Source organism: Equus caballus, chromosome 23, assembly GCF_041296265.1.
Source record: "Equus caballus isolate H_3958 breed thoroughbred chromosome 23, TB-T2T, whole genome shotgun sequence".
NCBI lineage: Eukaryota > Metazoa > Chordata > Mammalia > Perissodactyla > Equidae > Equus > Equus caballus.
Genome location: NC_091706.1, coordinates 8,320,492 through 8,343,315, shown reverse-complemented (window position 1 = coordinate 8,343,315; position 22,824 = coordinate 8,320,492).

Genomic DNA, 22,824 nt, shown 5'->3' with positions numbered 1-22,824 from the left:
TGGGGAGTGCATCAGGTGGTTCCGGCATACTCAGCAGGTGGCACCGGCGTGTCCGGAACTTGGTTCTGGCAAGTCTGAGAGGTGGTTCCATCATGCCCGACAGGTGTTTCCGGAGTGTTCGCCAAGTGGTTCTGGCGTAGCCGGCAGGTGATTTTGCATGTCCGGCGGTGGTTCCGGCGAGTCGAGCCGGTGGTTCCGGCGTGTCCAGCAGGTGTTTCCGGTCTGTCCGGCAGGTGGTTCTGGCGTGTCCGGCACGAGGTTCTGGCACGTCTGAGAGTTGGTTCCGGCATGCCCAACAGGTGATTCCTGAGTGTCCGCCACGTGGTTCTGGCGTACCCGGCAGGTGATTTTGGCGTGTCTGGCAGGTGTTTCTTGCAAGTCGAGCATTTGGCTCAGGCATGCTCAGCAGGTGCTTCCGGCGTGTCTGGCACGTGGTTCTGGTGTGTCTGAGAGCTGGTTCTGGCATGTCCGGCAGATGATTCCGGAGTGTCCACCTAGTGGTTGTGGCATACCCGGCAGGTGATTTTAGCGTGTCAGGTAGGTGGTTCCAGCGAGTCGAGTAGGTGGTTCCGGCGTGCTCGGCAGGTGGTTCAGGCAGGTGTGGCAGGTGGTTTCGGTCTGTTCGTGGTGTGGTTCCGGCATATCAGGCACATGGTTCTGGCACGTCTGATAGGTGGTTCCGGCCGGCCCGACAGGTGTTTCCATGGTGTCCGTCAAGTGGTTCCGGCATAGCTGGCCGGTGATGTTGGCGGCAGGTGGTTCCAGCCAGCCCGGCAGGTGATTCCGAAGAGTTCACCAAATGGTTGTGGCGTAGCCGGCAGGTGATTTTGGCGTGTCCAGCAGGTGGTTTTGGCGAGTCGAGCAGGTGGTTCTGGCGTGCTCGGCAGGTGCTTCCGGTGTCATTGGCATGTGGTTCCGGCATGTCTGAGAGGTGGTTCCGCCATGCCCGGCAGGTGATTCCGGAGTGTTCGCCAAGTGGTTCTGGCGTAGCCAGCAGGTGATTTTGCATGTTCGGCAATGGTTCCGGCGAGTCGAGCCGGTGGTTCCGGCATGTCCGTCAGGTGGTTCCGGCATGCCCGGCAGGTGATTCCGGAGTGTCCGGCATGTGGTTCTGGCACCTCTGAGAGGTGGTTCTGGCATGCCCGGCAGGTGATACCGGAGTGTCCGGCATTTGGTTCTGGCACCTCTGAGAGGTGGTTCCGGAATGCCTGGCATGTGATTCCGGAGTGTCTGCCGAGTGGTTCAGGCGTAGCCGGCAGTTGATTTTGGCGTGTCCACTAGGTGGTTCTGGGGAGTGGATCAGCTGGTTCCGGCATACTCGGCAGGTGGTACCGGCGTGTCCAGAACATGGTTCTGGCAAGTCTGAGAGGTGGTTCCGGCACGCCCGACAGGTGATTCCGGAGCGTCCGCCAAGTGTTTCTGGCGTACCCGGCAGGTGATTTTGGCATGTCCGACAGGTGTTTCTTGCGAGTCGAGCAGGTGGCTCAGGCATGCTCAGCTGGTGCTTCCGGCGTCTCTGGCACGTGGTTCTGGAGTGTCTGAGAGCTGGTTCTGGCATGTCCGGCAGATGATTCCGGAGTGCCCACCAAGTGGTTCTGGTATACCTGGCAGGTGATTTTGGCGTGTCAGGAAGGTGGTTCCGGCTAGTTGAGCAGGTGGATCAGGCGTGCTCGCCAGGGGGTTCAGGCGGGTCTGGCAGGTGGTTTCGGACTGTTCGGGGTGTGGTTCCGGCATCTCAGGCACATGGTTCTGGCACGTCTGAGATGTGGTTCCGGCCGGCCCTACAGCTGTTTCCGGAGTGTCCGCCAAGTGGTTCCGGCGTAGCTGAAAGGTGATGTTGGAGTGACCGGCAGGTGGTTCCAGCCAGCCCGGCAGGTTATTCCGGAGTGTCTGATGAATGGTTCTGGCGTAGCCGGCAGGGGATTTTGGCGTGTCCAGCAGATGGTTCCGGCGAGCTCGGCAGGTGGTACCGGCGTGTCCGGAACATGGTTCTGGCAAGTCTGAGAGGTGGTTCTGGCATGCCCGACTGGTGATTCCGGAGTGTTCGCCAAGTGGTTCTGGCGTAGCCGGCAGGTCATTTTGCATGGCCGGCGGTGGTTCCGGCGAGTCGAGCCGGTGGTTCCGGCCTAGCCGGCAGTTGATTTTGGCGTGTCCACTAGGTGGTTCTGGGGAGTGGATCAGCTGGTTCCGGCATACTCGGCAGGTGGTACCGGCGTGTCCAGAAAATGGTTCTGGCAAGTCTGAGAGGTGGTTCCGGCACGCCCGACAGGTGATTCCGGAGCGTCCGCCAAGTGTTTCTGGCGTACCCGGTAGGTGATTTAGGCATGTCCGACAGGTGTTTCTTGCGAGTCGAGCAGGTGGCTCAGGCATGCTCAGCTGGTGCTTCCGGCGTCTCTGGCACGTGGTTCTGGTGTGTCTGAGAGCTGGTTCTGGCATGTCCGGCAGATGATTCCGGAGTGCCCACCAAGTGGTTCTGGTATACCTGGCAGGTGATTTTGGCGTGTCAGGAAGGTGGTTCCGGCTAGTTGAGCAGGTGGATCAGGCGTGCTCGCCAGGGGGTTCAGGCGGGTCTGGCAGGTGGTTTCGGTCTGTTTGGGGAGTGGTTCCGGCATCTCAGGCACATGGTTCTGGCACGTCTGAGAGGTGGTTCCGGCCGGCCCGACAGGTGTTTCCGGAGTGTCCGACAAGTGGTTCTGGCGTACCTGAAAGGTGATGTTGGCGCGACCGGCAGGTGGTTCCAGCCAGCCGGGCAGGTGTTTCCGGAGTGTCCGCCAAGTGGTTCTGGCGTAGCTGAAAGGTGATGTGATTGTGTCCAGCAGGTGGTTTTGGCGAGTCGAGCAGGTGGTTCTGCCGTGCTCGGCAGGTGCTTCCGGTATCATTGGCATGTGGTTCCGCCATGTCTGAGAGGTGGTTCCGCCATGCCCGGCAGGTGATTCCGGAGTGTTCCCCAAGTGGTTCTGGCGTAGCCGGCAGGTGATTTTGCATGTCCGGCAATGGTTCCGGCGTGTCGAGCCTGTGGTTCCGGCATGTCCAGCAGGTGGTTCCGGCACGCCCGGCAGGTGATTCCGGAGTGTACGGCATGTGGTTCTGGCACCTCTGAGAGGTGGTTCCGGCATGCCCGGCAGGTGATACCGGAATCTCCAGCCTTTGGTTCTGGCACCTCTGAGAGGTGGTTCCGGAATGCCTGGCATGTGATTCCGGAGTGTCTGCCGAGTGGTTCTGGCGTAGCCGGCAGTTGATTTTGGCGTGTCCACTAGGTGGTTCTGGGGAGTGGATCAGCTGGTTCCGGCATACTCGGCAGGTGGTACCGGCGTGTCCAGAACATGGTTCTGGCAAGTCTGAGAGGTGGTCCCGGCACGCCCGACAGGTGATTCCGGCGCGTCCGCCAAGTGTTTCCGGCGTACCCGGCAGGTGATTTTGGCCTGTCCGACAGGTGTTTCTTGCGAGTCGAGCAGGTGGCTCAGGCATGCTCAGCAGGAGCTTCCGGCGTCTCTGGCACGTGGTTCTGGTGTGTCTGAGAGCTGGTTCTGGCATGTCCGGCAGATGATTCCGGAGTGTCCACCTAGTGGTTGTGGCATACCCGGCAGGTGATTTTAGCGTGTCAGGTAGGTGGATCCAGCGAGTCGAGTAGGTGGTTCCGGCGTGCTCGGCAGGTGGTTCAGGCAGGTGTGGCAGGTGGTTTCGGTCTGTTCGTGGTGTGGTTCCGGCATATCAGGCACATGGTTCTGGCACGTCTGATAGGTGGTTCCGGCCGGCCCGACAGGTGTTTCCATGGTGTCCGTCAAGTGGTTCCGGCATAGCTGGCCGGTGATGTTGGCGGCAGGTGGTTCCAGCCAGCCCGGCAGGTGATTCCGAAGAGTTCACCAAATGGTTGTGGCGTAGCCGGCAGGTGATTTTGGCGTGTCCAGCAGGTGGTTTTGGCGAGTCGAGCAGGTGGTTCTGGCGTGCTCGGCAGGTGCTTCCGGTGTCATTGGCATGTGGTTCCGGCATGTCTGAGAGGTGGTTCCGCCATGCCCGGCAGGTGATTCCGGAGTGTTCGCCAAGTGGTTTTGCATGTGATTTTGCATGTCCGGCAATGGTTCCGGCGAGTTGAGCCGGTGGTTCCGGCATGTCCGGCAGGTGGTTCCGGCATGCCCGGCAGGTGATTCCGGAGTGTCCGTCATGTGGTTCTGGCACCTCTGAGAGGTGGTTCCGGCATGCCCGGCAGGTGATACCGGAGTGTCGGGCATTTGGTTCATGCACCTCTGAGAGGTGGTTCCGGAATGCCTGGCATGTGATTCCGGAGTGTCTGCCGAGTTGTTCAGGCGTATCCGGCAGGTGATTTTGGCTTGTCCAGCAGGTGATTCCGGCGAGCTCGGCAGGTTGTTCCCGCATGTCCGGAACATGGTTCTGGCACGTCTGAGAAATGGTTCCGGCATGCCCGGCAGGTGATTCCGGAGTGTCCGGCATGTGTTTCTGGAACCTCTGAGAGGTGGTTCCGGCATGCCCGGCAGTTGGTTACGGAGTGTCTGCCGAGTGGTTCTGGAGTAGCCGGCAGGTGATTCTGGCGTATCCAGCAGATGGTTCTGGGGAGTGCATCAGGTGGTTCCGGCATACTCAGCAGGTGGCACCGGCGTGTCCGGAACTTGGTTCTGGCAAGTCTGAGAGGTGGTTCCATCATGCCCGACAGGTGTTTCCGGAGTGTTCGCCAAGTGGTTCTGGCGTAGCCGGCAGGTGATTTTGCATGTCCGGCGGTGGTTCCGGCGAGTCGAGCCGGTGGTTCCGGCGTGTCCAGCAGGTGTTTCCGGTCTGTCCGGCAGGTGGTTCTGGCGTGTCCGGCACGAGGTTCTGGCACGTCTGAGAGTTGGTTCCGGCATGCCCAACAGGTGATTCCTGAGTGTCCGCCACGTGGTTCTGGCGTACCCGGCAGGTGATTTTGGCGTGTCTGGCAGGTGTTTCTTGCAAGTCGAGCATTTGGCTCAGGCATGCTCAGCAGGTGCTTCCGGCGTGTCTGGCACGTGGTTCTGGTGTGTCTGAGAGCTGGTTCTGGCATGTCCGGCAGATGATTCCGGAGTGTCCACCTAGTGGTTGTGGCATACCCGGCAGGTGATTTTAGCGTGTCAGGTAGGTGGTTCCAGCGAGTCGAGTAGGTGGTTCCGGCGTGCTCGGCAGGTGGTTCAGGCAGGTGTGGCAGGTGGTTTCGGTCTGTTCGTGGTGTGGTTCCGGCATATCAGGCACATGGTTCTGGCACGTCTGATAGGTGGTTCCGGCCGGCCCGACAGGTGTTTCCATGGTGTCCGTCAAGTGGTTCCGGCATAGCTGGCCGGTGATGTTGGCGGCAGGTGGTTCCAGCCAGCCCGGCAGGTGATTCCGAAGAGTTCACCAAATGGTTGTGGCGTAGCCGGCAGGTGATTTTGGCGTGTCCAGCAGGTGGTTTTGGCGAGTCGAGCAGGTGGTTCTGGCGTGCTCGGCAGGTGCTTCCGGTGTCATTGGCATGTGGTTCCGGCATGTCTGAGAGGTGGTTCCGCCATGCCCGGCAGGTGATTCCGGAGTGTTCGCCAAGTGGTTCTGGCGTAGCCAGCAGGTGATTTTGCATGTTCGGCAATGGTTCCGGCGAGTCGAGCCGGTGGTTCCGGCATGTCCGTCAGGTGGTTCCGGCATGCCCGGCAGGTGATTCCGGAGTGTCCGGCATGTGGTTCTGGCACCTCTGAGAGGTGGTTCTGGCATGCCCGGCAGGTGATACCGGAGTGTCCGGCATTTGGTTCTGGCACCTCTGAGAGGTGGTTCCGGAATGCCTGGCCTGTGATTCCGGAGTGTCTGCCGAGTGGTTCAGGCGTAGCCGGCAGTTGATTTTGGCGTGTCCACTAGGTGGTTCTGGGGAGTGGATCAGCTGGTTCCGGCATACTCGGCAGGTGGTACCGGCGTGTCCAGAACATGGTTCTGGCAAGTCTGAGAGGTGGTTCCGGCACGCCCGACAGGTGATTCCGGAGCGTCCGCCAAGTGTTTCTGGCGTACCCGGCAGGTGATTTTGGCATGTCCGACAGGTGTTTCTTGCGAGTCGAGCAGGTGGCTCAGGCATGCTCAGCTGGTGCTTCCGGCGTCTCTGGCACGTGGTTCTGGAGTGTCTGAGAGCTGGTTCTGGCATGTCCGGCAGATGATTCCGGAGTGCCCACCAAGTGGTTCTGGTATACCTGGCAGGTGATTTTGGCGTGTCAGGAAGGTGGTTCCGGCTAGTTGAGCAGGTGGATCAGGCGTGCTCGCCAGGGGGTTCAGGCGGGTCTGGCAGGTGGTTTCGGACTGTTCGGGGTGTGGTTCCGGCATCTCAGGCACATGGTTCTGGCACGTCTGAGATGTGGTTCCGGCCGGCCCTACAGCTGTTTCCGGAGTGTCCGCCAAGTGGTTCCGGCGTAGCTGAAAGGTGATGTTGGAGTGACCGGCAGGTGGTTCCAGCCAGCCCGGCAGGTTATTCCGGAGTGTCTGATGAATGGTTCTGGCGTAGCCGGCAGGGGATTTTGGCGTGTCCAGCAGATGGTTCCGGCGAGCTCGGCAGGTGGTACCGGCGTGTCCGGAACATGGTTCTGGCAAGTCTGAGAGGTGGTTCCGGCATGCCCGACTGGTGATTCCGGAGTGTTCGCCAAGTGGTTCTGGCGTAGCCGGCAGGTCATTTTGCATGGCCGGCGGTGGTTCCGGCGAGTCGAGCCGGTGGTTCCGGCCTAGCCGGCAGTTGATTTTGGCGTGTCCACTAGGTGGTTCTGGGGAGTGGATCAGCTGGTTCCGGCATACTCGGCAGGTGGTACCGGCGTGTCCAGAAAATGGTTCTGGCAAGTCTGAGAGGTGGTTCCGGCACGCCCGACAGGTGATTCCGGAGCGTCCGCCAAGTGTTTCTGGCGTACCCGGTAGGTGATTTAGGCATGTCCGACAGGTGTTTCTTGCGAGTCGAGCAGGTGGCTCAGGCATGCTCAGCTGGTGCTTCCGGCGTCTCTGGCACGTGGTTCTGGTGTGTCTGAGAGCTGGTTCTGGCATGTCCGGCAGATGATTCCGGAGTGCCCACCAAGTGGTTCTGGTATACCTGGCAGGTGATTTTGGCGTGTCAGGAAGGTGGTTCCGGCTAGTTGAGCAGGTGGATCAGGCGTGCTCGCCAGGGGGTTCAGGCGGGTCTGGCAGGTGGTTTCGGTCTGTTTGGGGAGTGGTTCCGGCATCTCAGGCACATGCTTCTGGCACGTCTGAGAGGTGGTTCCGGCCGGCCCGACAGGTGTTTCCGGAGTGTCCGACAAGTGGTTCTGGCGTACCTGAAAGGTGATGTTGGCGCGACCGGCAGGTGGTTCCAGCCAGCCGGGCAGGTGTTTCCGGAGTGTCCGCCAAGTGGTTCTGGCGTAGCTGAAAGGTGATGTGATTGTGTCCAGCAGGTGGTTTTGGCGAGTCGAGCAGGTGGTTCTGCCGTGCTCGGCAGGTGCTTCCGGTATCATTGGCATGTGGTTCCGCCATGTCTGAGAGGTGGTTCCGCCATGCCCGGCAGGTGATTCCGGAGTGTTCCCCAAGTGGTTCTGGCGTAGCCGGCAGGTGATTTTGCATGTCCGGCAATGGTTCCGGCGTGTCGAGCCTGTGGTTCCGGCATGTCCAGCAGGTGGTTCCGGCACGCCCGGCAGGTGATTCCGGAGTGTACGGCATGTGGTTCTGGCACCTCTGAGAGGTGGTTCCGGCATGCCCGGCAGGTGATACCGGAATGTCCAGCCTTTGGTTCTGGCACCTCTGAGAGGTGGTTCCGGAATGCCTGGCATGTGATTCCGGAGTGTCTGCCGAGTGGTTCTGGCGTAGCCGGCAGTTGATTTTGGCGTGTCCACTAGGTGGTTCTGGGGAGTGGATCAGCTGGTTCCGGCATACTCGGCAGGTGGTACCGGCGTGTCCAGAACATGGTTCTGGCAAGTCTGAGAGGTGGTCCCGGCATGCCCGACAGGTGATTCCGGCGCGTCCGCCAAGTGTTTCCGGCGTACCCGGCAGGTGATTTTGGCCTGTCCGACAGGTGTTTCTTGCGAGTCGAGCAGGTGGCTCAGGCATGCTCAGCAGGAGCTTCCGGCGTCTCTGGCACGTGGTTCTGGTGTGTCTGAGAGCTGGTTCTGGCATGTCCGGCAGATGATTCCGGAGTGTCCACCAAGTGGTTCTGGTATACCTGGCAGGTGATTTTGGCGTGTCAGGAAGTTGGTTCCAGTTAGTTGAGCAGGTGGATCAGGCGTGCTCGCCAGGGGGTTCAGGCGGGTCTGGCAGGTGGTTTCGGTCTGTTCGGGGAGTGGTTCCGGCATCTCAGGCACATGGTTCTGGCACGTCTGAGAGGTGGTTCCGGCCGGCCCGACAGGTGTTTCCATGGTGTCCCCCAAGTGGTTCTGGCATAGCTGGCAGGTGATGTTGGCGTGACCGACAGGTGGTTCCAGCAAGCCCGGCAGGTGATTCCGAAGAGTTCACCAAATGGTTGTGGCGTAGCCGGCAGGTGATTTTGGCGTGTCCAGCAGGTGGTTTTGGCGAGTCGAGCAGGTGGTTCTGGCGTGCTCGGCAGGTGCTTCCGGTGTCATTGGCATGTGGTTCCGGCATGTCTGAGAGGTGGTTCCGCCATGCCCGGCAGGTGATTCCGGAGTGTTCGCCAAGTGGTTTTGCATGTGATTTTGCATGTCCGGCAATGGTTCCGGCGAGTCGAGCCGGTGGTTCCGGCATGTCCGTCAGGTGGTTCCGGCATGCCCGGCAGGTGATTCCGGAGTGTCCGTCATGTGGTTCTGGCACCTCTGAGAGGTGGTTCCGGCATGCCCGGCAGGTGATACCGGAGTGTCGGGCATTTGGTTCATGCACCTCTGAGAGGTGGTTCCGGAATGCCTGGCATGTGATTCCGGAGTGTCTGCCGAGTTGTTCAGGCGTATCCGGCAGGTGATTTTGGCTTGTCCAGCAGGTGATTCCGGCGAGCTCGGCAGGTTGTTCCCGCATGTCCGGAACATGGTTCTGGCACGTCTGAGAAATGGTTCCGGCATGCCCGGCAGGTGATTCCGGAGTGTCCGGCATGTGTTTCTGGAACCTCTGAGAGGTGGTTCCGGCATGCCCGGCAGTTGGTTACGGAGTGTCTGCCGAGTGGTTCTGGAGTAGCCGGCAGGTGATTCTGGCGTATCCAGCAGATGGTTCTGGGGAGTGCATCAGGTGGTTCCGGCATACTCAGCAGGTGGCACCGGCGTGTCCGGAACTTGGTTCTGGCAAGTCTGAGAGGTGGTTCCATCATGCCCGACAGGTGTTTCCGGAGTGTTCGCCAAGTGGTTCTGGCGTAGCCGGCAGGTGATTTTGCATGTCCGGCGGTGGTTCCGGCGAGTCGAGCCGGTGGTTCCGGCGTGTCCAGCAGGTGTTTCCGGTCTGTCCGGCAGGTGGTTCTGGCGTGTCCGGCACGAGGTTCTGGCACGTCTGAGAGTTGGTTCCGGCATGCCCAACAGGTGATTCCTGAGTGTCCGCCACGTGGTTCTGGCGTACCCGGCAGGTGATTTTGGCGTGTCTGGCAGGTGTTTCTTGCAAGTCGAGCATTTGGCTCAGGCATGCTCAGCAGGTGCTTCCGGCGTGTCTGGCACGTGGTTCTGGTGTGTCTGAGAGCTGGTTCTGGCATGTCCGGCAGATGATTCCGGAGTGTCCACCTAGTGGTTGTGGCATACCCGGCAGGTGATTTTAGCGTGTCAGGTAGGTGGTTCCAGCGAGTCGAGTAGGTGGTTCCGGCGTGCTCGGCAGGTGGTTCAGGCAGGTGTGGCAGGTGGTTTCGGTCTGTTCGTGGTGTGGTTCCGGCATATCAGGCACATGGTTCTGGCACGTCTGATAGGTGGTTCCGGCCGGCCCGACAGGTGTTTCCATGGTGTCCGTCAAGTGGTTCCGGCATAGCTGGCCGGTGATGTTGGCGGCAGGTGGTTCCAGCCAGCCCGGCAGGTGATTCCGAAGAGTTCACCAAATGGTTGTGGCGTAGCCGGCAGGTGATTTTGGCGTGTCCAGCAGGTGGTTTTGGCGAGTCGAGCAGGTGGTTCTGGCGTGCTCGGCAGGTGCTTCCGGTGTCATTGGCATGTGGTTCCGGCATGTCTGAGAGGTGGTTCCGCCATGCCCGGCAGGTGATTCCGGAGTGTTCGCCAAGTGGTTCTGGCGTAGCCAGCAGGTGATTTTGCATGTTCGGCAATGGTTCCGGCGAGTCGAGCCGGTGGTTCCGGCATGTCCGTCAGGTGGTTCCGGCATGCCCGGCAGGTGATTCCGGAGTGTCCGGCATGTGGTTCTGGCACCTCTGAGAGGTGGTTCTGGCATGCCCGGCAGGTGATACCGGAGTGTCCGGCATTTGGTTCTGGCACCTCTGAGAGGTGGTTCCGGAATGCCTGGCCTGTGATTCCGGAGTGTCTGCCGAGTGGTTCTGGCGTAGCCGGCAGTTGATTTTGGCGTGTCCACTAGGTGGTTCTGGGGAGTGGATCAGCTGGTTCCGGCATACTCGGCAGGTGGTACCGGCGTGTCCAGAAAATGGTTCTGGCAAGTCTGAGAGGTGGTTCCGACACGCCCGACAGGTGATTCCGGAGCGTCCGCCCAGTGTTTCTGGCGTACCCGGCAGGTGATTTTGGCATGTCTGACAGGTGTATCTTGCGAGTCGAGCAGGTGGCTCAGGCATGCTCAGCTGGTGCTTCCGGCGTCTCTGGCACGTGGTTTTGGTGTGTCTGAGAGCTGGTTCTGGCATGTCCGGCAGATGATTCCGGAGTGTCCACCAAGTGGTTCTTGTATACCTGGCAGGTGATTTTGGCGTGTCAGGAAGTTGGTTCCAGCTAGTTGAGCAGGTGGATCAGGCGTGCTTGCCAGGGGCTTCAGGCGGGTCTGGCAGGTGGTTTCGGTCTGTTCGGGGAGTGGTTCCGGCATCTCAGGCTCATGGTTCTGGCACGTCTGAGAGGTGGTTCCGGCCGGCCCGACAGGTGTTTCCATGGTGTCCGCCAAGTGGTTCTGGCATAGCTGGCAGGTGATGTTGGCGTGACCAGCAGGTGGTTGAGCAAGCCCGGCAGGTGATTCCGAAGAGTTCACCATATGGTTGTGGCGTAGCCGGCAGGTGATTTTGGCGTGTCCAGCAGCTGGTTTTGGCGAGTCGAGCAGGTTGTTCTGGCGTGCTCGGCAGGTGATTCCGGTGTCATTGGCATGTGGTTCCGGCATGTCTTAGAGGTGGTTCCGGCATGCCCGGCAGGTGGTTCCGGAGTGTGTGCCGAGTGGTTCTGGAGCCAGCCCGGCAGGTGATTCCGAAGAGTTCACCAAATGGTTGTGGCGTAGCCGGCAGGTGATTTTGGAATGTCAGGAAGTTGGTTCCGGCTAGTTGAGCAGGTGGATCAGGCGTGCTCGCCAGGGGGTTCAGGCGGGTCTGGCAGGTGGTTTCGGTCTGTTCGGGGAGTGGTTCCGGCATCTCAGGCACATGGTTCTGGCACGTCTGAGAGGTGGTTCCGGCCGGCCGGAGAGGTGTTTCCGGAGTGTCTGCCAAGTGGTTCTGGCGTAGCTGAAAGGTGATGTTGGCGTGACCGGCAGGTGGTTCCAGCCAGCCCGGCAGGTGATTCCGGAGTGTCTGCAGTGTGGTTCTGGCGTAGCTGGCAGGTGATTTTGGCGTGTCCAGCAGGTGGTTCCGGCGAGCTCTGCAGGTGGTACCAGCGTGTCCGGAACATGGTTCTGGCACGTCTGAGAGCTGGTTCCGTCATGCCAGGCAGGTGATTCCGGAGTGTCCGGCATTTGGTTCTGGCACCTCTGAGAGGTGGTTCCGGCATGCCCAGCAGGTGATACCGGAGTCTCCGGCATGTGGTTCTGGCACCTCTGAGAGGTGGTTCCGGCTGCCCGGCAGGTGGTTCCGGAGTGTCTGCCGACTGGTTCTGGCGTAGTCGGCAGGTGATTCTTTCGTGTCCACTAGGTGGTTCTGGGGAGTGGATCAGGTGGTTCCGGCATACTCGGCAGGTGGTACCGGCGTGTCCAGAACATGATTCTGGCAAGTCTGAGAGGTGGTTCCGGCACACCCGACAGGTGATTCCGGAGTGTACGCCAAGTGGTTCTGGCGTAGCCGGCAGGTCATTTTGCATGTCCGGCGGTGGTACCGGCGAGTCGAGCCGGTGGATCCGGTGTGTCCGGCAGGTGCTTCTGGCGTGACCGGCACGACGTTCTGGCACGTCTGAGAGTTGGTTCCGGCATGCCCGACAGGTGATTCCGGAGTGTCCGCCACGTGGTTCTACGTACCCGGCAGGTGATTTTGGCGTGTCTGGCAGGTGCTTCTTGCAAGTCGAGCATTTGGCTCAGGCATGCTCAGCAGGTGCTTCCGGCGTGTCTGGCACGTGGTTGTGGTGTGTCTGAGAGCTGGTTCTGGCATGTCCGGCAGATGATTCCGGAGTGTCCACCAAGTGGTTGTGGCATACCCGGCAGGTGATTTTAGCGTGTCAGGTAGGTGGTTCCAGCGAGTCGAGTAGGTGGTTCCGGCGTGCTCGGAAGGTGGTTCAGGCGGGTCTGGCAGGTGGTTTCGTCTGTTCGGGGTGTGGTTCCGGCATCTCAGGCACATGGTTCTGGCACGTCTGACAGATGGTTCCGGCATGCCCGGCAGGTGATTTGGGAGTGTCCGGCATGTCGTTCTGGCACCTCTGAGAGGTGGTTCCGGCATGCCCGGCAGTTGGTTACGGAGTGTCTGCCAAGTGGTCCTGGAGTAGCCGGCAGGTGATTCTGGCGTATCCAGCTGGTGGTTCTGGGGAGTGGATCAGGTGGTTCCGGCATACTCGGCAGGAGGTACCTGCGTGTCCGGAACATGGTTTTGGCAAGTCTGAGAGGTGGTTCCGGCAGGCCCGAGAGGTGATTCCGGAGTGTTCGCCAAGTGGTTCTGGCATAGCCGGCAGGTCATTTTGCACGTCCGGCTGTGGTTCCGGCGAGTCGAGCCGGTGGTTGCGGCGTATCCAGCAGGTGTTTCCGGTCTGTCCAGCAGGTGGTTCTGGCGTGACAGGCACGAGGTTCTGGCACGTCTGAGAGTTGGTTCCGGCCGTCCCGGAAGGTGTTTCCATGGTGTCCGCCAAGTGGTTCTGGCGTAGCTGAAAGGTGATGTTGGCGTGACCGGCAGGTGGTTCCAGAGAGCCCGGCAGGTGTTTCCGGAGTGTCTGCCGTGTGGTTCTGGCGTAGCTGGCAGGTGATTTTGGCGTGTCCAGCAGGTGGTTCCGGCGAGCTCTGCAGGTGGTACGAGCGTGTCCGGAACATGGTTCTGGCACGTCTGAGAGATGGTTCCGTCATGCCAGGCAGGTGATTCCGGAGTGTCCGGCATTTGGTTCTGGCACCTCTGAGAGGTGGTTCCGGCATGCCCGGCAGGTGATACCGGAGTCTCCGGCATGTGGTTCTGGCACCTCTGAGAGGTGGTTCCGGCTGCCCGGCAGGTGGTTCCGGAGTGTCTGCCGACTGGTTCTGGCGTAGTCGGCAGGTCATTTTGCATGTCCGGCGGTGGTTCCGGCGAGTCGAGCCGGTGGTTCCGGCGTGTCCGGCAGGTGCTTCTGGCGTGACCGGCACGACGTTCTGGCACGTCTGAGAGTTGGTTCCGGCATGCCCGACAGGTGATTCCGGAGTGTCCGCCACGTGGTTCTACGTACCCGGCAGGTGATTTTGGCGTGTCTGGCAGGTGCTTCTTGCAAGTCGAGCATTTGGCTCAGGCATGCTCAGCAGGTGCTTCCGGCGTGTCTGGCACGTGGTTGTGGTGTGTCTGAGAGCTGGTTCTGGCATGTCCGGCAGATGATTCCGGAGTGTCCACCAAGTGGTTGTGGCATACCCGGCAGGTGATTTTAGCGTGTCAGGTAGGTGGTTCCAGCGAGTCGAGTAGGTGGTTCTGGAGTGCTCGGCAGGTGGTTCAGGCGGGTCTGGCAGGTGGTTTCGTCTGTTCGGGGTGTGGTTCTGGCATCTCAGGCACATGGTTCTGGCACGTCTGATAGGTGGTTCCGGCCGGCCCGACAGGTGTTTTCATGGTGTAGGCCAAGAGGTTCTGGCATAGCTGGCAGGTGATGTTGGCGTGACCGGCAGGTGGTTCCAGCCAGCCCGGCAGGTGATTCCGAAGTGTTCACCAAATGGTTGTGGCGTAGCCGGAAGGTGATTTTGGCATGTCCAGCAGGTGGTTTTGGCGAGTCGAGCAGGTGGTTCTGGCGTGCTCGGCAGGTGCTTCCGGTGTCATTGGCATGTGGTTCCAGCATGTCTGAGAGGTGGTTCCGCCATGCCCGGCAGTTGATTCTGGAGTGTTCCCCAAGTGGTTTTGGCATAGCCGGCAGGTGATTTTGCATGTCCGGCAATGGTTCCGGCGAGTCGAGCCGGTGGTTCCGGCATGCCCGGCAGGTGTACCGGAGTCTCCGGCATTTGGTTCTGGCACCTCTGAGAGGTGGTTCCGGAATTCCTGGCCTGTCATTCCGGAGTGTCTGCCGAGTGGTTCTGGCGTAGCCGGCAGTTGATTTTGGCGTGTCCACTAGGTGGTTCTGGGGAGTGGATCAGCTGGTTCCGGCATACTCGGCAGGTGGTACCGCCGTGTCCAGAACATGGTTCTGGAAAGTCTGAGAGTTGGTTCCGGCACGCCCGACAGGTGATTCCGGAGCGTCCGCCCAGTGTTTCTGGCGTACCCGGCAGGTGATTTTGGCATGTCCGACAGGTGTATCTTGCGAGTCGAGCAGGTGGCTCAGGCATGCTCAGCTGGTGCTTCCGGCGTCTCTGGCACGTGGTTCTGGTGTGTCTGAGAGCTGGTTCTGGCATGTCCGGCAGATGATTCCGGAGTGTCCACCAAGTGGTTCTTGTATACCTGGCAGGTGATTTTGGCGTGTCAGAAAGTTGGTTCCGGCTAGTTGAGCAGGTGGATCAGGCGTGCTTGCCAGGGGCTTCAGGCGGGTCTGGCCGATGGTTTCGGTCTGTTCGGGGAGTGGTTCCGCCATCTCAGGCTCATGGTTCTGGCACGTCTGAGAGGTGGTTCCGGCCGGCCCGACAGCTGTTTCCATGCTGTCCGCCAAGTGGTTCTGGCACAGCTGGCAGGTGATATTGGCGTGACCGGCAGATGGTTCCAGCCAGCCCGGCAGGTGATTCCGGAGTGTCTGCCGTGTGGTTCTGGCGTAGCCGGCACATGATTTTGGCATGTCCATCAGGTGGTTCCGGCGAGCTCGGCAGGTGTTACCAGCGTGTCCGGAACATGGTTCTGGCACGTCTGAGAGATGGTTCCGGCATGCCCGGCAGGTGATTCGGGAGTGTCTGGCATGTGGTTCTGGCACCTCTGAGAGGTGCTTCCGGCATGCCAGGCAGGTGATTCTGGAGTGTTCGGCAAGTGGTTCTGGAACCTCTGAGAGGTGGTTCCAGCATGCCCGGCAGGTGGTTCCGGAGTGTCTGCCGAGTGGTTCTGGCGTAGTCGGCAGGTGATTCTGTCGTGTCCAGCAGGTGGTTCTGGGGAGTGGATCAGGTGGTTCCGGCATACTCGGCAGGTGGTACCGGCGTGTCCGAAACATGGTTCTGGCAAGTCTGAGAGGCGGTTCCGGCATGCCCGACAGGTGATTCCATGGTGTCCGCCAAGTGGTTCTGGCATAGCTGGCAGGTGATATTGGCGTGACCGGCAGGTGGTTCCAGCAACCCCGGCAGGTGATTCCGAAGAGTTCACCAAATGGTTGTGGCGTAGCCGGCAGGTGATTTTGGCGTGTCCAGCAGGTGGTTTTGGCGAGTCGAGCAGGTGGTTCTGGCGTGCTCGGCAGGTGCTTCCGGTGTCATTGGCATGTGGTTCCAGCATGTCTGAGAGGTGGTTCCGCCATGCCCGGCAGGTGATTCCGGAGTGTTCGCCAAGTGGTTCTGGCATAGCCGGCAGGTCATTTTGCATGTCCGGCCGTGGTTCCGGCGAGTCGAGCCGGTGGTTCCGGCGTGTCCAGCAAGTGTTTCCGGTCTGTCCGGCAGGTGGTTCTGGCGTGACCGGCACGAGGTTCTGGCACGTCTGAGAGTTGGTTCCGGCATGCCCGACAGGTGATTCCGGAGTGTCCGCCACGTGGTTCTGGCGTACCTGGCAGGTGATTTTGGCGTGTCTGGCAGGTGTTTCTTGCAAGTCGAGCATTTGGCTCAGGCATGCTCAGCAGGTGCTTCCGGCGTGTCTGGCACGTGGTTCTGGTGTGTCTGAGAGCTGGTTCTGGCATGTCCGGCAGATTTTTCCGGAGTGTCCACAAAGTGGTTGTGGCAAACCCGGCAGGTGATTTTAGCGTGTCAGGTAGGTGGTTCCAGCGATTCGAGTAGGTGGTTCCAGCGTGCTCGGCTGGTGGTTCAGGCGGGTCTGGCAGGTTGTTTCGGTCTCTTCGTGGTGTGGTTCCGGCATCTCAGGCACATGGTTCTGGCACGTCTGAGAGGTGGTTCCGGCCGGCCCGACAGGTGTTTCCATGGTGTCCGCCAAGTGGTTCTGGCATAGCTGGCAGGTGATGTTGGCGTGAGCGGCAGGTGGTTCCAGACAGCCCGGCAGGTGATTCCGAAGAGTTCACCAAATGGTTGTGGCGTAGCCGGCAGGTGATTTTGGCGTGTGCAGCAGGTGGTTTTGGCGAGTCGAGCAGGTGGTTCCGGCATGTCCGGCTGGTGATTCCTGCATGTGCAGCAGGTGGTTCCGGCATGCCCGGCAGGTGATTCCGGAGTGTCCGGCATGTGGTTCTGGCACCTCTGAGAGGTGGTTCCAGCATGCCCGGAAGGTGATACCGGAGTCTCCGGCATTTGGTTTTGGCACCTCTGAGAGGTGGTTCCGGAATGCCTGGCATGTGATTCCGGAGTGTCTGCCGTGTGGTTCTGGCGTAGCTGGCAGGTGATTTTGGCGTGTCCAGCAGGTGGTTCCAGCGAGCTCGGCAGGTGGTACCAGCATGTCCGGTTCATGGTTCTGGCACGTCTGAGAGGCGGTTCCGGCATGCCCGACAGGTGATTCCATGGTGTCCGCCAAGTGGTTCTGGCATAGCTGGCTGGTGATATTGGCGTGACCGGCAGGTGGTTCCAGCAACCCCGGCAGGTGATTCCGAAGAGTTCACCAAATGGTTGTGGCGTAGCCGGCAGGTGATTTTGGCGTGTCCAGCATGTGCTTTTGGCGAGTCGAGCAGGTGGCTCTGGCGTGCTTGGCAGGTGCTTCCGGTGTCATTGGCATGCGGTTCCAGCATGTCTGAGAGGTGGTTCCGCCATGCCCGGCAGGTGATTCCGGAGTGTTCGCCAAGTGGTTCTGGCGTAGCCGGCAGGTGATTTTGCATGTCCGGCAATGGTTACGGCTAGTCGAGCCGGTGGTTCCGGCATGTCCAGCAGGTGGTTCCGACATGCTCGGCAGGTGATTCGGGAGTGTCCGGCATGTGGTTCTGGCACCTCTGAGAGGTGGTTCCGGCATGCCGGCAGGTGATTCTGGAGCGTTCGGCATGTGGTTCTGGAACCTCTGAGAGGTGGTTCCGGCATGCCCGGCAGGTGGTTCCGGAGTGTCTGCCGAGTGGTTCTGGCGTAGTCGGCAGGTGATTCTGGCGTGTCCAGCAGGTGATTCTGGGGAGTGGATCAGGTGGTTCCGGCATACTCGGCAGGTGGTACCGGCGTGTCCGGAACATGGTTCTGGCACGTCTGAGAGTTGGTTCCGGCATGCCCGACAGGTGATTCCGTAGTGTCCGCAACGTGGTTCTGGCGTACCCGGCAGCTGATTTTGGCGTGTCTGGCAGGTGTTTCTTGCAAGTCGAGCATTTGGCTCAGGCATGCTCAGCAGGTGCTTCCGGCGTGTCTGGCACGTGGTTCTGGTGAGTCTGAGAGCTGGTTCTGGCATGTCCGGCAGATGATTCCGGAGTGTCCAACAAGTGGTTGTGGCATAACCGGCAGGTGATTTTAGCGTGTCAGGTAGGTGGTTCCAGCGAGTCGAGTATGTGGTTCCGGAGTGCTCGGGAGGTGGTTCAGGCGGGTCTGGCAGGTGGTTACATCTGTTCGGGGTGTGGTTCCGGCATCTCAGGCACATGGTTCTGGCACGTCTGATAGGTGATTCCGGCCGGCCCGACAGGTGTTTCCATGGTGTCCGCCAAGTGGTTCTGGCATAGCTGGCAGGTGATGTTGGCGTGACCGGCAGGTGGTTCCAGCCAGCCCGGCAGGTGATTCCTAAGTGTTCACCAAATGGTTGTGGCGTAGCCGAAAGGTGATTTTGGCATGTCCAGCAGGTGGTTTTGGAGAGTCGAGCAGGTGGTTCTGGCGTGCTCGGCAGGTGCTTCTGGTGTCATTGGCATGTGGTTCCGGCATGTCTGAGAGGTGGTTCCGCCATGCCCGGCAGTTGATTCCGGAGTGTTCCCCAAGTGGTTCTGGCATAGCCGGCAGGTGATTTTGCATGTCCGGCAATGGTTCCGGCGAGTCGAGCCGGTGGTTCCGGCATGTCCGGCAGGTGGTTCTGGCATGCCCGGCAGGTGATTCCGGAGTGTCCGGCATGTGGTTCTGGCACCTCTGAGAGGTGGTTCCGGCATGCCCGGCAGGTGACACCGGAGTGTTCGCCAAGTGGTTCTGGCGTAGCCGACAGGTGGTTTTGCATGTCCGGCAATGGTTCCGGCGAGTCGAGCCGGTGGTTTCCGAATATCCGGCAGGTGGTTCCGGCATGTCCGGCAGGTGGTTCCGGCATGTCCAGCACGTGGTTCCAGCATTCCCGGCAGGTGATTCCGGAGTTTCCGGCATGTGGTTCTGGCACCTCTGAGAGGTGGTTCCGGCATGCCCGGCAGGTGATACCGGAGTCTCCGGCATTTGGTTCTGGCACCTCTGAGAGGTGGGTCCGGAATGCCTGGCCTGTGATTCCGGAGTGTCTGCCGAGTGGTTCTGGCGTAGCCGGCAGTTTATTTTGGCGTGTCCACTAGGTGGTTCTGGGGAGTGGATCAGCTGGTTCCGGCATACTCGGCAGGTGGTACCGGCGTGTCCAGAACATGGTTCTGGCAAGTCTGAGAGGTGGTTCCGGCACGCCCGACAGTTGATTCCGGAGCGTCCGCCAAGTGTTTCTGGCTTACCCGGCAGGTGATTATCGCCTGTCCGACAGGTGTATCTTGCGAGTCGAGCAGCTGGCTGAGGCATGCTCAGCTGGTGCTTCCGGCGTCTCTGGCACGTGGTACTGGTGTGTCTGAGAGCTGGTTCTGGCATGTCCGGCAGATGATTCCGGAGTGTCCACCAAGTGGTTCTTGTATCCCTGGCAGATGATTTTGGCGTGTCAGGAAGTTGGTTCCGGCTAGATGATCAGGTGGATCAGGCGTACTCGCCAGGGGGTTCACGCGGGTCTGGCAGGTGGTTTCGGTCTGTTCGGGGAGTGGTTCCGGCATCTCAGGTTCATGGTTCTGGCACGTCTGAGAGGTTGTTCCGGCCGGCCCGACAGGTGTTTCCATGGTGTCCGCCAAATGGTTCTGGCATAGCTGGCAGGTGATGTTTGCGTGACCGGCAGGTGGTTCCGAAGCGTTCACCAAATGGTTGTGGCGTAGCCGGAAGGTGATTTTGGCGTGTCCAGCAGCTGGTTTTGGCGAGTCGAGCAGGTGGTTCTGGCGTGCTCGGCAGGTGCTTCCGGTGTCATTGGCATGTGGTTCCGGCATGTCTGAGAAGTGGTTCCGGCATGCCCGGCAGGTGGTTCCGGAGTGTCTGCCGAGTGGTTCTGGAGCCAGCCCGGCAGGTGATTCCGAAGAGTTCACCAAATGGTTGTGGCGTAGCCGGCAGGTTATTTTGTCGTGTCAGGAAGTTGGTTCCGGCTAGTTGAGCAGGTGGATCAGGCGTGCTCGCCAGGGGGTTCAGAAGGGTGTGGCAGGTGGTTTCGGTCTCTTCGGGGAGTGGTTCCGGCATCTCAGGCACATGGTTCTGACACGTCTGAGGTGGTTCCGGCTGGCCGGAGAGGTTTTTCCCGAGTGTCCGCCAAGTGGTTCTGGCGTAGCTGAAAGGTGATGTTGGCATGACCGGCAGGTGGTTCCAGCCAGCCCGGCATGTGATTCCGGAGTGTCTGCCGTGTGGTTCTGGCGTAGCTGGCAGCTGATTTTGGCGTGTACAGCAGGTGGTTCCGGCGAGCTCGGCAGGTGGTACCAGCATGTCCGGAACAAGGTTCTTGCACGTCTGAGAGATGGTTCCTGCATGCCCGGCAGGTGATTCGGGAGTGTCCGGCATGTGGTTCTGGCACCTCTGAGAGGTGGTTCCGGCATGCCCGGCAGGTGGTTCCGGAGTGTCTGATGAGTGTTTCTGGCGTAGTCAGCAGGTGATTCTGGCGTGTCCAGCAGGTGGTTCTGGGGAGTGGATCAGGTGGTTCCGGCATACTCGGCAGGTGGTACCGGCGTGTCCGGAACATGGTTCTGGCAAGTCTGAGAGGCGGTTCCGGCATGCCCGACAGGTGATTCCGGAGTGTCCGCAACATGGTTCTGGCGTACCCGGCAGGTGATTTTGGCGTGTCTGGCAGGTGCTTCTTGCAAGTCGAGCATTTGGCTCAGGCATGCTCAGCAGGTGCTTCCGGCGTGTCTGGCACGTGGTTCTGGTGTGTCTGAGAGCTGGTTCTGGCATGTCCGGCAGATGATTCCGGAGTGTCCACCAAGTGGTTGTGGCATACCCAGCAGGTGATTTTAGCGTGTCAGGTAGGTGGTTCCAGCGAGTCGAGTAGGTGGTTCCGGCGTGCTCGGAAGATGGTTCAGGCGGGTCTGGCAGGTGGTTTCGTCTGTTCGGGTTGTGGTTCCGGCATCTCAGGCACATGGTTCTGGCACGTCTGACAGATGGTTCCGGCATGCCCGGCAGGTGATTCGGGAGTGTCCGGCATGTGGTTCTGGCACCTCTGAGAGGTGGTTCCGGCATGCCCGGCAGGTGATTCCGGAGTGTCCGGCATGCGGTTCTGGCACCTCTGAGAGGTGGTTCCGGCATGCCCGCCAGTTGGTTACGGAGTGTCTCCCAAGTGGTTCTGGAGTAGCCGGCAGGTGATTCTGGCGTATCCAGCAGGTGGTTCTGGGGAGTGGATCAGGTGGTTCCGGCATACTCGGCAGGTGGTACCGGCGTGTCCGGAACATGGTTTTGGCAAGTCTGAGAGGTGGTTCGGGCAGGCCCGACAGGTGATTCCGGAGTGTTCGCCAAGTGGTTCTGGCATAGCCGGCAGGTCATTTTGCATGTCCGGCGGTGGTTCCGGCGAGTCGAGCCGGTGGTTCCGGCGTATCCAGCAGGTGTTTCCGGTCTGTCCGGCAGGTGGTTCTGGCGTGACCGGCACGAGGTTCTCTCACGTCTGAGAGTTGGTTCCGTGATGCCCGACAGGTGATTCCGGAGTCTCCGCCACGTGGTTCTGGCGTACCCGGCAGGTGATTTTGGCGTGTCAGGCAGGTGTTTCTTGCAAGTCGAGCATTTGGCTCAGGCATGCTCAGCAGGTGCTTCCGGCGTGTCTGGCACGTGGTTCTGGTGAGTCTGAGAGCTGGTTCTGGCATGTCCGGCAGATGATTCCGGAGTGTCCACCAAGTGGTTGTGGCATACCCGGCAGGTGATTTTAGCGTGTCAGGTAGGTGGTTCCGGCGAGTAGAGTAGGCGGTTCCGGCGTGCTCGGCTGGTGGTTCAGGCAGGTCGGGCAGGTGGTTTCGGTCTGTTCGGGGTGTGGTTCTGGCATCTCAGGCACATGGTTCTGGCACGTCTGATAGGTGGTTCCGGCCGGCCCGACAGGTGTTTCCATGGTGTCCGCCAAGTGGTTCTGGCATAGCTGGCAGGTGATGTTGGCGTGACCGGCAGGTGGTTCCAGCCAGCCCGGCAGGTGATTCCGAAGCGTTCACCAAATGGTTGTGGTGTAGCCGGCAGGTGATTTTGGCGTGTGCAGCAGGTGGTTTTGGCGAGTCGAGCAGGTGGTTCTGGCTTGCTCGGCAGGTGCTTCCGGTGTCATTGGCATGTGGTTCCGGCATGTCTTAGAGGTGGTTCCGCCATGCCCGGCAGGTGATTCCGGAGTGTTCGCCAAGTGGTTCTGTCGTAGCCAGCAGGTGATTTTGCATGTCCGGCAATGGTTCCGGCGAGTCGAGCCGGTGGTTCCGGCATGTCCGGAATGTGGTTCCGGCATGTCCGGCAGGTGGTTCCGGCATGCCCGGCAGGTGATTCCGGAGTGTCCGGCATGTGGTTCTGGCACCTCTGAGAGGTGGTTCCGGCATGCCCGGCAGGTGATACCGGAGTCTCCGGCATTTGGTTCTGGCACCTCTGAGAGGTGGTTCCGGAATGCCTGGCCTGTGATTCCGGAGTGTCTGCCGAGTGGTTCTGGCGTAGCCGGCAGTTGATTTTGGCGTGTCCACACGTGGTTCTGGGGAGTGGATCAGCTGTTTCCGGCATACTCGGCAGGTGGTACCGGCGTGTCCAGAACATGGTTCTGGCAAGTCTGAGAGGTGGTTCCGGCACGCCCGACAGGTGATTCCGGAGCGTCCGCCCAGTGTTTCTGGTGTACCCGGCAGGTGATTTTGGCATGTCCGACAGGTGTATCTTGCGAGTCGAGCAGGTGGCTCAGGCATGCTCAGCTGGTGCTTCCGGCGTCTCTGGCACGTGGTTCTGGTGTGTCTGAGAGCTGGTTCTGACATGTCCGGCAGATGATTCCGGAGTGTCCACCAAGTGGTTCTTGTATACCTGGCAGGTGATTTAGGCGTGTCAGGAACTTGGTTCCAGCTAGTTGAGCAGGTGGATCAGGCGTGCTCGCCAGGGGGTTCAGGCGGGTCTGGCGGTTGGTTTCGGTCTGTTCGGGGAGTGGTTCCGTCATCTCAGGCTCATGGTTCTGGCACGTCTGAGAGGTGGTTCCAGCCGGCCCGACAGGTGTTTCCATGGTGTCCGCCAAGTGGTTCTGGCATAGCTGGCAGGTGATGTTGCCGTCACCAGCAGGTGGTTCCAGCAAGCCCGGCAGGTGAT